Raw genomic sequence first — 13122 nt, 5'->3', positions numbered from 1 at the left:
AGGCGCAGAGTGACACGTAAAATACACTCCTTTGTGCATGTGTGTGTGTGTGTGTGTGTGTGTGTGTGTGTGTGTGTGTACTCCCTCTCAACGGACGACCGGCTCAAGCTTGTGAATACATAATACTCACACGCGTTTAAGGTGTGTGAAAGGTGTGTATGTGTGTGTGTGTGTGTTGAAGTGCTGGTCAGACCTGATGAGGTGATGACACACGGTTTCCTCAAAACCGCCTCATGCAAAAACCCAAAATAGATTCCAGTTAAATATTTCGCTGAAGATAAGTATTCAAATGGGCCCGTCTGTCTGTCAGACGGAGGCTGCGGGTTCTTTACTGGTTGTGCGTGAGGGTTCAAGAGGTGAACCATTTTTCAAAATGATACCTATCTCTAAACCCACTGAATCACATTCCAGAAAGGAAAAGACAAGAAAAGAAAAAGGGCTGAATAGTGACCCAGGACAGGAATTTATACCCAGACTTCTTCCCCTTTCTTTCTTTTTCCTCGCGTGACCTTAGTGGTATCGTGTTTGGGCCCGCTTCACTTCAAGGAGACAGACTACAGGATGAAAAACTAAAAGATTCTCACGGGAAATTATTATTCAGCAAACCAAGTTTAAGGAAGAGAAACCTCAACTTATACACACGTAGTAACAAAGTCGAGTCACATGACTGTCACATGATCATCGCATGCTCGTGATGGGAAGCACAGATTCAGCTGTGTGTGTGTGTGTGTGTGTGTGTGTCACAGCCATAAGCCTAATCCACCAACACTAAAGCTGGGGTGTAAAGAGGAGGGGCCTGTTGGCACTATTGTGTTGTTTATGAAACACCTGTAACAGGATCTGATCGCCTCTCTTTCTGTTTGTCACAAACACACATACCTTGAAAGCACAATGGGTACATTCTTCCAGCCCCCTCCCTCACACACACACACACACACACACACACACACACACACGCACACACTCCCCCTACTTCCCCGACCGGCAGCGAGGCGACGAGGGGGGAAGTGGAAACAGGTGAAAATTAGGACACGCCTCCATCGCACAGGTAGAAGTTAAGGGGAGCCGTTCAGCGCAGAGACGTAAAGGATCTATCTTTTTTTATATATATATATGTGCTGAACTTGTTCACGAAGAAAACTAAAAGGCTCTCCCTCCAGGGTGCAAAGGTTAAAAAGATGGATGGACGTTGTAACGGTCAACACGTCGCCACGTAGAAGTGTGTCCATCGCCCGAGAGATGAACCCGACGACTCTTTTGAGATGCAACTCGGCCCTCTGTGTCCAGTCTCTCTCGTCAAGTTGTTCTCAATCAGATATAGGATGACTTAAGCTTTTGGAAACCGTGCACGAAAATCCTCCCGTTCCCATTTTAAGTCCCAGCATGCCCCATTCAGACAATATTTTAGCATAAAATACATAATTTTTTAACCGAACGACACTGTTTTTGACTGAAACTCCTTCGTAACAGGCCAATACTTTGTTTTATTGTGTTTGTTGTTGCAGATTCAGATTCTTTAGGTCCTAATCTTTCCAAAAAGGTGTTTTATTGACCGCTCTGGGAGTCATTTTTGAGGAATCTGGCTCATATCATGCTGGATGTTCACAATTACGATCAAAATATCTTTTTAAAATTTTATTTGTTTTTGCAGATTTTTTTTCCCTCAAAACTTTGCTGAAAAAATACATACATACTATAAAAATAAGTATTGGAATAATTTTAAAATTGGTTTTCGACGGGTTAAAGAATTCATAAATCGGAATTATTTGTGAAATAAATGATGGTAAATTATGTTATTGTCCTGCTCTCATAAGTTCTTCTGCAAATTTTGGAAACAAATTTGTTTCTAAATGTAAAAAAACGTTGTTTCAATCAAGACCTGATCAACATGTTAACACATGTATAATAGCACGTTGAGAGGATCTGGTCCAGGTGAAAATACATCGCACACAGTCGCATTTGACTCGTGATTGGACCGCGTTGGCGTTGGGCATCACGTCAGGGAAATTAAATTCCATCCAAATCAGAGTCGCAGCTCACAAAGAAGTAGTTAATTATGAGCATGATTCCTATTATTAGACTGCAAGAATAATGAGGAACAATGAGGAACAGGTAGAGACAGTCACAGACTGCACACAAGCCTCTTTGTGAACACACTCGTCTCGCTGTGGGATCGTTGTCACACACTTTCTAATTAAGTTAATGAACTGAGCGTACGGGGAGTCGTTACCCGCGCTGACGTGTGTGTGTGTTTGTGTATACGTGCAGATCTTCAAGGTTATGGTCATGGCCACAGAGAGATCACTAAGAACGCTTCCTGAACAGATTTACACGCTCAGCCGAAGGATTTATTAACAGTCGGGCTTTTGAAATCATGTTCAAATCGTATATTTGCTTCCATAAAATCCCATTGGTGCTTTGTTTGCGAGATGAAACCGTTTCAATCTTTCTGTTCGGTTTGTTTGGTCAACATCGGGCTTTGAAACTGCTCAGAAAACCTCGCTACTGTCAATGTAAGCGCATGTAAGTGAAGCCGTGCATCCCTATGAACGCCCCGGGTCTCTAGCTTGTGGCTGTAAAGTTTTGTGAGGCTGTGATTTTCCCCCACAGGTCACATGAGGTCATTTTACAAAGAAATCTCACTACAATGTGCTACTGCTGTGAGGATTAACATCATCACACGGGAACACTGTTGGATGCTAACAAGTCTTTCTATGTGCAGAGACAATCAAACACGTCATTTTTAGATGATGCAAAAGCAACACAAACTGCATGGGATTAGATAGATAGATAGATAGATAGATAGATAGATAGATAGATAGATAGATAGATAGATAGATAGATAGATAGATAGATAGATAGATACTTTATTAATCTCTAAGGGGAAATTTGTTGTCAAAGTAGCGCCACACACTTTGACAGACACCAAATGTAATAAACTAAATGAACTAAACACACAAAATAAAATAATAAAATAAAATATATGTATATACACGTATACGTGTATATACACAATGAATACAAATAACTGCAGTAAATACACAATGAAAACAAATAACTGCAGTAAATTACGGAAATTAAATTAAATGTAAACAGTGTGCAAATTATTATCTTATCACTATTTGTTTTAAAGTGGGCATTTCCGTAAATAGGAGACTATCGTATCATAAGAACACATTTCCATTCACATATCCTGAGGTTGGAGGTCAAGCGGCCATTTTGAAAATGGCCAAAAGAGCGTCCTTTAGCCTCCCGTACCGATAAGCTAGCATGACACGGTACTTTATTGTCTGAATGTTTGATTAAGTAGGAAATGATCCTCTTGTGTGGTCTCATCCATATGAGTATCAAGACATTCCTCCATATTGGTGTTAAATATTATTAGAATATCATTGTTGTCTGATCGGCCACCTTTATGCGGAAGGTTTGGTTAAGTTAAAAAAAAAAAGAGAAGAAGACTGACAGCATGGACCGTCGTCACAGTCACGCTCTGGAAACCAAACCACCAACTGTATGACAACGTCACGGTGCCGCCCGACAGGCGTTATTAACACACCACGAGACCGCAGCACGTCCTCATTTGGGATGCGAACATAGGTCCTTTTTGGAAAGATGACCAATGCTGTCGGTTTTTCTGGAGGACGGCCTTCAAATTCATTCAGGTTTTTTTTTAATGCTTTTATCATAATTGTTGTCCTGGAGACGGACAGACCTCCCTCTGAACCGTCGTCGTCGTCGTCGGGACTACTTCTTCACATGAATGTAGTTCCGGCTCACGAATGAAACGGTCCCGTTTCATTCGCGAGCCGTCGACTCCAGACGTTGCGCAACTGTCTCTCTTCTGAGAACGTGACGGGAGCGACGTCGTTCAGTGTGTTAACAGGTGACATTCACTCACTGTGAAGGCTGGATCAACACTCCTCCTCCTCCTCCTCGTCCTCCTATTCCTCCACCTCCTCCTCGTCCTCCTCCTCCTGCTCATCCTCCTCCTCCCATCTTTCCCTCCCCTAATCAACCTTTGACCCCTGCGTAACCCTCTGCACGCCCCCTCCTGTGCGGTGACACCGCTGAACCCTCCTCTCCTTCCTCCTTCCCTCCTCTGTCCTCGTACACTAATGCTGTTATTATTGCTTTGTTCCGCTGCTCGTTTCTGCCTTCTCCTCTTGCCTTCTTCTTCTTCTTCTTCTGCTTCAGGTTTTCTTATTAAGCTGTTTGTCAGATCAAGCGAGGACACGTTGACGTCTGAAAGCAATGCTCATATGCGCGTTAAAAGCGTTACAGGAGGGACGGCCTCAGCAGCTGATAACTCTGTTGGTGTACATGTGGACATGCTGGTATTGTATCTGAAAACCATCTGATCCTTTCTCGGGCTCACACACATGCACAGAGCATCCGATTGCTCGCTCTCAGACGGGCTCCTCTCTGCATACCTGTCGCTACGCACAATGGGCCAGTTGTCTGGACAGCAGGCCAATAGGGAAGGTGTGTGTGTAGGTGTGTGTGTGTGTGTGCGTGGGTGTGTGTGGGTGTGCGTTTAGATTTTGGCAGGAAAGGCAAGCAAATGCAAGTGGTGTTGAGGGGTGTGTGTGTGTGTGTGTGTGTGTGTGTGTGTGTGTGTGTGTGTGTGTGTGGAGGTTTGGAGGACAAGAAACTACCGGTACAACACTGCATCTCGTGATAAGATCCAAATACACACACACGCACGCACGTACACACACACACACACACACACACACACACACACACACACACACACATACCCCCAGCCTCGCCAGAATGGAATGTTCCATGGGCCGAAGCTGACTCTGTGAACTCATTCACAAAACTGACACAAAGTAGACGTACCTTGGGCCACACACACACGCACACACACACACACGCACACACGCACGCTCCTGGTCGACCCTCCCTTCTGCTCCCTTCTTTTGGTTTCCCGGCTGGCTCCAACAGGTGGATTACACCGCCTGTTTCTCAGGATGATTGTTTTTGGCCTCGTCATAAAACTCCTGTTTCGAGTGACACTGTTTTGCAGTTTCGCTATTGTGTGTTGCCGGATACGTATTAACTGGTGGTGGTGTGGGGGGGGGAGGGGCGTTAGCTTTTCATTCAGCTCTTATCTGGCTGTTCCTACCTTCCTGTCTCACTTTTCCTGGATCTGTGTGTGTGTGTGTTGAGAAAAACTTGCCTTTTCTTGAAACAAGACGGATGCTCATGGGTGACACTGCAATTTAAAGTCTCTGCCACTTGCAGTAACCTGTAGTATTGCGACAAGCACTGTTTTTTTTACTTTTTTTTTATTATGGAGACTGCTTCGGACGAGCGAATGTCTCGTTCACACGACGTTGTCGCCGAGTTGCCGAGTCTCTATTGAAAATGAAAGGCCTCCCGTTGAACGCAGCACTAAAGGACAACCCATCATCTTAACACATGATGCAGTTGGGGTTTGGAGCAGCAGTCATGACGTGATCACACGGGAGGAACTGGAGGCCGAAACAAAAGTGAACACACCCAGAATATCCAGTCCGGCCATCGATTGTGAAGCAAACAACAACAACAACAACAAAAACATTCTCACTCCCACAGCGTCAAATGACGCAGCTTGGTTCAGTCTGACGCGCAGATATTTTTGTTTGTGTGTGTGTGTGTGTAAAGCTGGGTGGGTAGAGCGAGGTCGTTTGAAGGTCAGTGCCACTGACGCGTTGATGTGAGAATGTGTTGGTGAAACTGCATGAAGGGCTGAGCGCTATATCCATAATACATATATACATATATATGTTGTGACATGGCATTAGATTAGTCTCAGCTTTTGGTTATCAATATCTCGTAGTACGACATATGTTGTTTTATTAATGCTGCGTCAAAGTAAAAGTGACGTCATCGTCTGAACTTTGCAGACTGTTCTAGCTGTTCCATTTTATTTTTTATTTTAACCACGTAGCCATATCCACATTAGCGATGATTATTGATCAACGATCTCGTTCTTCCCTCTGTATCCAGTAAATAGAGGAGCTACACGTCTGATTTGCACTTAAAATAGGCAGCGTGGGTGATAAGTTCAAGTATGGCGAGGAGACTTTCCTGGCTGTCGACTTTTGTTTGTCACCAACACAAGACCCAAAACCGTAACTAAAAAAACTGCCTTGGCATTCAATCTCCTTCTGCTCGACATGCTGGTATCCCTCCATCACACGGTCGTGAGCGTTGGTCACCGGCGGACGGGACAGTCACGCGTGTTGACGTGACGATGGCGACCGGTCACTGACCAGATAATAAGCGGCTCCGCTGTGGTGAGGAGTCACGGGGATGACTCTGTCTTTCTTTCTGCACTGCTTCAGTCTTCCAGCTCCTTCTAATCTCTCTCTCTCTCTCTCTCTCTCTCTCTCTCTCTCTCTCTCTCTCTCTCTCCTTCCTCGTCTCCTTGACCTTGGCTGTGACTTTAGCAGCTAAACACACAATGCTCCTGCGCTGCCATTGGCTAGTGACAAGCCACGCGACCGGAGCGTCAGCTGACCAAATTCTAGGCAAAAGGGGAAACTTCTTTCAGCAGGATGGAAGGAAAAAAAAAAAGAGTTGGACTTTAGTATCAGATCCTTTGTGTGTGTGTGTGTGTTTGAGTGCAGCAGTAAGGCTCTTGATTTGTGTGCTGAGTCATTTTTGCTCATCGCAAGCGGGATGCTGTGATTGGTTGACGGCGGCTCCGGGACGTGAGGTCACCCTCTGAATGAGGAAGTGTTTCACTCGTCTTTTTTTTTTTTTTACCTGTACAGCAATGTTACATTGAACACAGGCTTAGAGCACATTCTGCTGTCCCTACAAACACACACACACACACACACACACACACACACACAGCCTGTGAGTTGTGTGTACTCACGTGCCAGCGTGGGACACCTTGTGGCGCTCGCTCGCTCGGTTTGGACGTGGAACGAGTTGATGATCCAGTTTTTGGGTCTCGACGTTTCAGCTGTCAACGCTTCTATGAATGAAATGCGGTGGAAACGATTCTAACCCTGACTTATGTTCTGTTTGATGTCAGTGACAAAAGAAACATGCCCTAAAGACAGGAGCAGAATGCTAAGTTGTATTCCCAAATTCATTTTTACTCTTTTCAAAAGGATAGATTTGGTTTTAGTTTGCGGCACGATTACGTTCACTTTCAGTTTCTGTTTCTTGGAAATGAATGTGTTTGATTGCGTTTCAGTTTTAGTGACACTGAAAGAAGGCAAGTTCACACACTTTAGAAGAGTTGCACCAGAATAAAACACAAAATTACAAATGACATCTGGACACATATTCCCTGGTGTTTATGTTTCCATACACAGCTGGTGGAGTTTATTTACAATACAAGACGCTGTTCAGACATACACACACACTTGTTGAGATTTGCTCCGCCGCGACATATTTGCCTCAGTTTTTTTGAAAAACCGTCGCGTCGATGCCTCAGAGAACAAAATGTAATGTTTCGAGACACACTCCACCAACGTGTGGGTTGACGTGAAGGCGGCAGCTTTCTATGAGCCACATCTTAATGTTTTGGAAACTTCTCCCGTTCCATTTTAAGTCCCAGCATGCCCCATTCAGACAAATCTTTGGCATACAATCTGTAATTTTTCCAGTTTTGAACCAAAGGACGCAGTTTTTTTGACTGAAACTCCTTCCTAACAGGCCAAGTCTTTGTTTTATTTCGATTTTTGTTGCAGATTCTGAATCTTTAGGTCCTAATTTTTCCAAAAAGGTGTCTTATTGTCCACTCCAGGAGGCATTTTTGTGGAATCTTGCTCATATCACGCTGGATGTTAATAGTTGCTATCAAAATATCTTTTAAAAGTGATTTTCTTTGGCAGATATACATTTTTTGCCCAAGACTTTGCTGAATAAATACACACAATAAACACAATTATTGGAATTAATTTGGGGTTCCTACGACGACTCAAACGCAGGTAAAAGGAGATCTGGAGACAAAATTGGTTCCGCAGTTTTCGACGGGTTAATCTCTTCTGAAACAGAATTATCAGTTGGAAAGGCGACGGGCACACAATAGTGTGTGTGTGAGGACTTCTTAACCTTTCATTTTTGAACTGAACGACACAGTTTTCGGACTGAAACTCCTTCCTAACAGGCCAATGCTTTGTTTTATTATGATTTATGTTGCAGATTCCGATTAATTAGGTCATAATATTGTCCAAAAAGGTGCCTCATTAGTATGTGGGCTGTCGTTAAGACCCTGAACCGAACAGATTGTAAAACTCAGGGAGGCATTTTTGGTGAATCTGGCTCATACTCATGCTGGACGTTCATAGTCTTTATTTTAAAAGTGGTTTTTTTGTAGATATACATTTTTTCCCCAAGACGTTGCTGAACAAATACATACAACAAACACAAGTATCGGAATTAATTTGGGGTTCCTACGATGACTCAAACACAGGAAAAAAGGTCTGGAGCCCCTACAAGGTCTCCACCGTTTTCAAGGGGTTAAAACCCATTTTTACAAACTGCCTTTCATCTTCTTACTGCTTTAATTTGCTATTATTATGCTATGTTTATTTTTTTTAAAAGGATGTATTTAATATCTTATTTGGTTCTCATGGTATGGATTGGTTTTATTGTATACGTGCACGTAGACACGGCCCTGTGTGGGTTCATATGGGACCAGTCGATGTGTATCGTCAGAGCAGCCGGCTATCTTCGCTGCACGACTCGTGACTTTATTGCAAAAGCAACGATGCTCCCGTTATCATATAACCGCTGTTGGTTTTCTACTAAATGGTCTCTTTATTTTTGCAATTGTCTTCCCTGCTGTGGAGACGTCTCTCTCTCTCTCGCGTGCACATCAAACATTTAACAAATGCTTTCTTCCACGATCCGACACAGCAGATTTCAGTGTTTATTGATGCATTTGTCGACAGCGACAACTCCTCCTGTGGTCCCCCGCACGTGGACGCTGCTGTATAAACAGATAATGAATGACAAACACGGCAGTAATCATTTGAAATATGTCTTTTGAATTGTTAACTAATACTGTGCATTGATAAACACTTCAAACGTCCTTGTATCTGCTTAAAACTACACTATTATAAACTATTTAATCGTATGTTTTAACATTCTCAAGAAGGGTTGATTGTGTGAGTGTGTGTGTGTGTGTGTGTGTGTGTGTGTGTGTGTGTGTGTGTGATACAGTGTGCTGGTAATAAAGTCCTCTTGGCCTTTGGATCCTTCTCTCCTCCCCCTTTAAAGTAGGTTTATGGCAGCATGCGGCCTTCTCCATCTGTAAACTTTGAACTGGCTATCTGCGTGTACCGTGTGTGTGTGTGTGTGTGTGTGTGTGTGTGTGTGTGCGTGTGTGTGAGTGTGTTGCCAAAAGAAAAAAAAATCAGTGATTGCATGTCCTTCATTAACAGAGTCATTGGTTAATGTGTCACTTGTACAATGGCAACGGCACACACACACACACACACACACACACACACACACGGTACACGCAGGGTACAACGACACCCCGTCTGATAACAGCGTCCAGGCCTCGCTCTCCCCGTGAGGCTTGTTTGAGGTTGACACTTCCTCACTCTGTCACCTCGTCTCCTTCCCTTACTCGCTGCGTTCCTGGCAGAAAAGGGCCGGCATGTGAGGGCTCAGGACCCAAAGTTGTGTTGTGTACTTTGTGTCCTCTTTCATCTGCCAATGTGTCTTGTGCTATACTTTTTTTCTGCAAACATTTTTAAAAAAACCAGCGCAATGATTCCAAAAGGCTGACGGAAAAAAAAAGCAGAAATGTGTGACAAACTCTGCGGCGAGCAAACTCTGTTGTTTGAACTTGAGATTTGAATCGGAGAAACATTTGGCTGCCGGGCTGGTAAAACATACTGTTAACCCTCCGGGTCTCGCAGAACAAAGAATTCCACCGTCGACAGGTTCATCCCCAAACGGCCTCAGGTGGAGATGAGTTCAAGTCATCGCTTCTGATTCACAGTTTGTGTGTCTGCACTGTTTGAATCTTTGTTGACCTACCAGTGCCTTTATTTTTTCACCTGATATGCCCGAAGGTACACGACAAGTAAACATTGGGCTCAATGAGACAGACGTAAAGTGACGATGTCACTGTGGTGAACTTTAGTTAACCCGTCTATGTTTAGTTTTTGGACTGTGGCACTGGGCACACGACACAAGACCTTCAACCACGAGGCCGCTGTACGTCACATCGTCGTGGTTTCGTGGTCAACCTCACTTGTACGTAAGCGTATTAAGCTCAACCGGGATCCAAAACCGAACTAACTGTTTTTTTTTGTTGTCGCCCTAAACCAAACTATTGTTCTTTACATAAAGTCCTAAAGGACAATTCTCATCCCTACACAGAAACAGTGATACTATTCCACAAACTGGGCGGGAAGTCGGTCCAAAAAAAGCAACCGATGGACCCTCCAGAGGATGAATCCTCCGGGGACGCCCTGACTTTGAATCCATCGGGTCAAATATTTCAAATTTGTCCAATACCTTGGTTTATGACCTCCAAAACGAATGCCGCTCCCGTCCGCCTCAGCTGTACTTTGTTTCCAGTGCTAATTAGCACATTTTTGAACAAGACATTAATCTAAGGCGCGCTCGCTGCAATTACCATACCAGCTAAACGTTGGCGTCTTCGCGCTGTAATGTGACGTTAGCATGCTGACGGCGATGTTTGGCTCAAAGACGTTTTTTGTTTTTTTTCCATTGGCGGCCGCTAACGTGCTGCAGAAAAGAGTTTCGACGGCATTATTTCTTCAGAGTTTAAATTCTGACTCAGACTGTGACTATTTCTGGGCTGGTCCATTTTGATTTCTGTAAACACTGGAACACATGACTTTTCCTTGATTGTTGTCAATCATCAGCTTGTCGTCACACCCTCTGTCCTTTTATCCGTTCCCTTTTGTCCTACTCCTTATCAGCTGAGGGAGAGAGATTGAAGGAGGGAGAAGAAAAGATGGAGGGGGTTACCTGTACTGAGTGGCCCCACCTCTCTCTCTCTCTCTCTCTCTCTCTCTCTCTCTCTCTCTCTCTCTCTCCCCTCTGGCCATTGGGAATGAGTAAACACTCAACCACCTTTGCTCACCTCAGACACTCAGACACTCAGAGGCAGGCAGGCGAGGAGAGTCTCTTATTTCCGCTGCGGCCTGTCAGCTCCGACGCAGAGTGAATGGACAGAGGGAAAGAGAGAGAGTGAGTTTCAGAACCAGTGTGCTTGTGCAGAGTGACTTCACCAAGAAGCGAAGCGCGCCCGGCGTCTGCATCTCCTCGGCCCGCTCTTGTCGATCGCCTCGCTCCTCGTTGTGGGATACAGGTACGGTGTCTCTGTCTCTTTCAGAACTTGTCATCGCTTTTTCTTTTTTCTTTCAAATGTTCAACTTCTTTTTTTTTTTTGGTTGGTTGGTCGGGAAACATCGGCCCACTCGTGGGCACAATTTTGCAACTCTAAAACGTGTGGGTGCTATTATAATAAGCGCGGTGTGACGATTGTGACGCTCTCTCTCCTCTGATGGAGACATTTCTGATGGAGTTCGTCTCTGGCACGCCGCTTCGTCCAGACGGAGCTGCTAGACTGGTTTATCAGAGACAACATGATTGGACACAGAGGCACTTAAACCAATCGGTGATTAAAAGTGAGACCAAGATGTCCTTACAATGAAACCAGTGGAACCTGTGGAGTGGCATGACTGTGTGTGTGTGTGTGTGTGTGTGTGTGTGTGTGTGTGCGTGTGTTTAGGGTGGGGGTGACTACATAGAGAGGCTAAGACTTCCGGGTTCTCCGTCATATAATATGTGGACTTTCACCTTAGTGAGCCGTGCTGTTTGTTGTGTGTGTGTGTGTGCGTGTGTGTGTGTGTGTGTGTGTGTGACCAAGAAGATATGTCATTGATTCAAGTTGCATTCAAGAATGCAATGAAAAATAAAAAGTGGTTTTAATGATTCAGCCCTCTTTTATTGTGGAAAATCTCCTGAAACTAAATGGTTGTGTTGCCAGAAAAGTTTTATCCGATTGCACTTTGCCGAACTGTGTTTGTCGACGGGGCGCGTCGCTGTTCGATGTCAACGGTTTGCGTGAAGGCTAGCTCTTTTATAAGCCTGTGGAGTAAGTGAGTAAAGGATGCGGAAAAAATGAAATGTGGTTTTACACAAATAGTCTTTTTTTAATTAAGTGTGTCAAATAGCTCCATCGCTTAAGTCCAGCCTGTTACACCTTATACACACACACACACACACACACACACACACACACGCATGCACCCCAGCGGGGGAGGGAGGGGGCGTGAGGGGGGGTGCACTAAAGCCTTTATCACGAGTGTGTGGCACTGTCAACGTCAGTCGTAATTGTCTGAAACAATGTCCGCTCCGGCCTTCGGCGGGCTAGCTGATTAGCCGGAGGAATGTGTTTGCCAAAGGAAGCAAAGCTAGCGCTAAAGCTAAAGCAGCGCTTACGATTAGGAATGACTGTGCGGCTGTGTGAGCGGACGTATGTGGCAACATTGGGCTGCGGCTGACCTTTCGATCCTGTCATGCTTCCACACTGCGGCGGAATCCAAAGCCCCGCTGTTGAGGACACGTTGACCCTTTGACCCCACTGAGCCTTTCAATGTCAGTGAGTTGAGAAGGAAGCGCACATGCTCGCTGTCGCATTACTTAAAAAATCATCGCGTTTTAATCGAAGCGTGGGGTTTTGAGTGGACAAATGTGAAGATCCTGAAGGCGAGAGGCGGGGGGGAACGGAGGGGGGGAGGGGGGGGGCTCTCAGAGTAAATGAAGTGGAATCATCCCTCCGTGGTGAAGTCGGGGTGGGCTGAAGGCGCTCACTTGCGCACTCCGTCTGACCTGAAATTCTTCAGGCCAGTTTCACTTTAAAGGGCTTTCTAGCGCCGAGGGAGGCCCCGGACATTTGGTCCCCTCCTCTCTGTTCGTTAGTCTCTCTGGCTGCTCAGCCTCTCCACACCTTCCCTGTTTCTCCTGCCCCCCCCCCCCCCTCGCCCCACTGCTGATCCCCTTTGAGCTTGACTGAACCGCAGGAATGAAGGTGACAGGTACATGGATGGGAGGAGAGAAATAAGGCTCGGTAGAAACACAGTGTACAGCCGGCCAGTGTGCAGAATTGTGGCACAA

At 45.1% G+C, this 13122-nt stretch overlaps 1 protein-coding gene across 11 annotated transcripts in view; it reads left to right on the top strand.

The window, feature by feature from the left end:
• rbm47 (RNA binding motif protein 47) overlaps window positions 1-13122 on the top strand; it is a 30570-nt gene that overhangs the window by 2852 nt on the left and 14596 nt on the right. The gene's annotated exons all lie outside the window — the stretch shown is intronic.

This window comes from Clinocottus analis, unplaced genomic scaffold (genome assembly GCF_023055335.1).
Source record: "Clinocottus analis isolate CAN_PGR_092001 unplaced genomic scaffold, fCliAna1.0.p SCAF_26, whole genome shotgun sequence".
In the NCBI taxonomy this organism is placed as follows: domain Eukaryota; kingdom Metazoa; phylum Chordata; class Actinopteri; order Perciformes; family Cottidae; genus Clinocottus; species Clinocottus analis.
The sequence above is the reverse complement of the archived record's forward strand: the minus strand, read 5'-3'. Positions and strand labels throughout refer to the sequence as shown.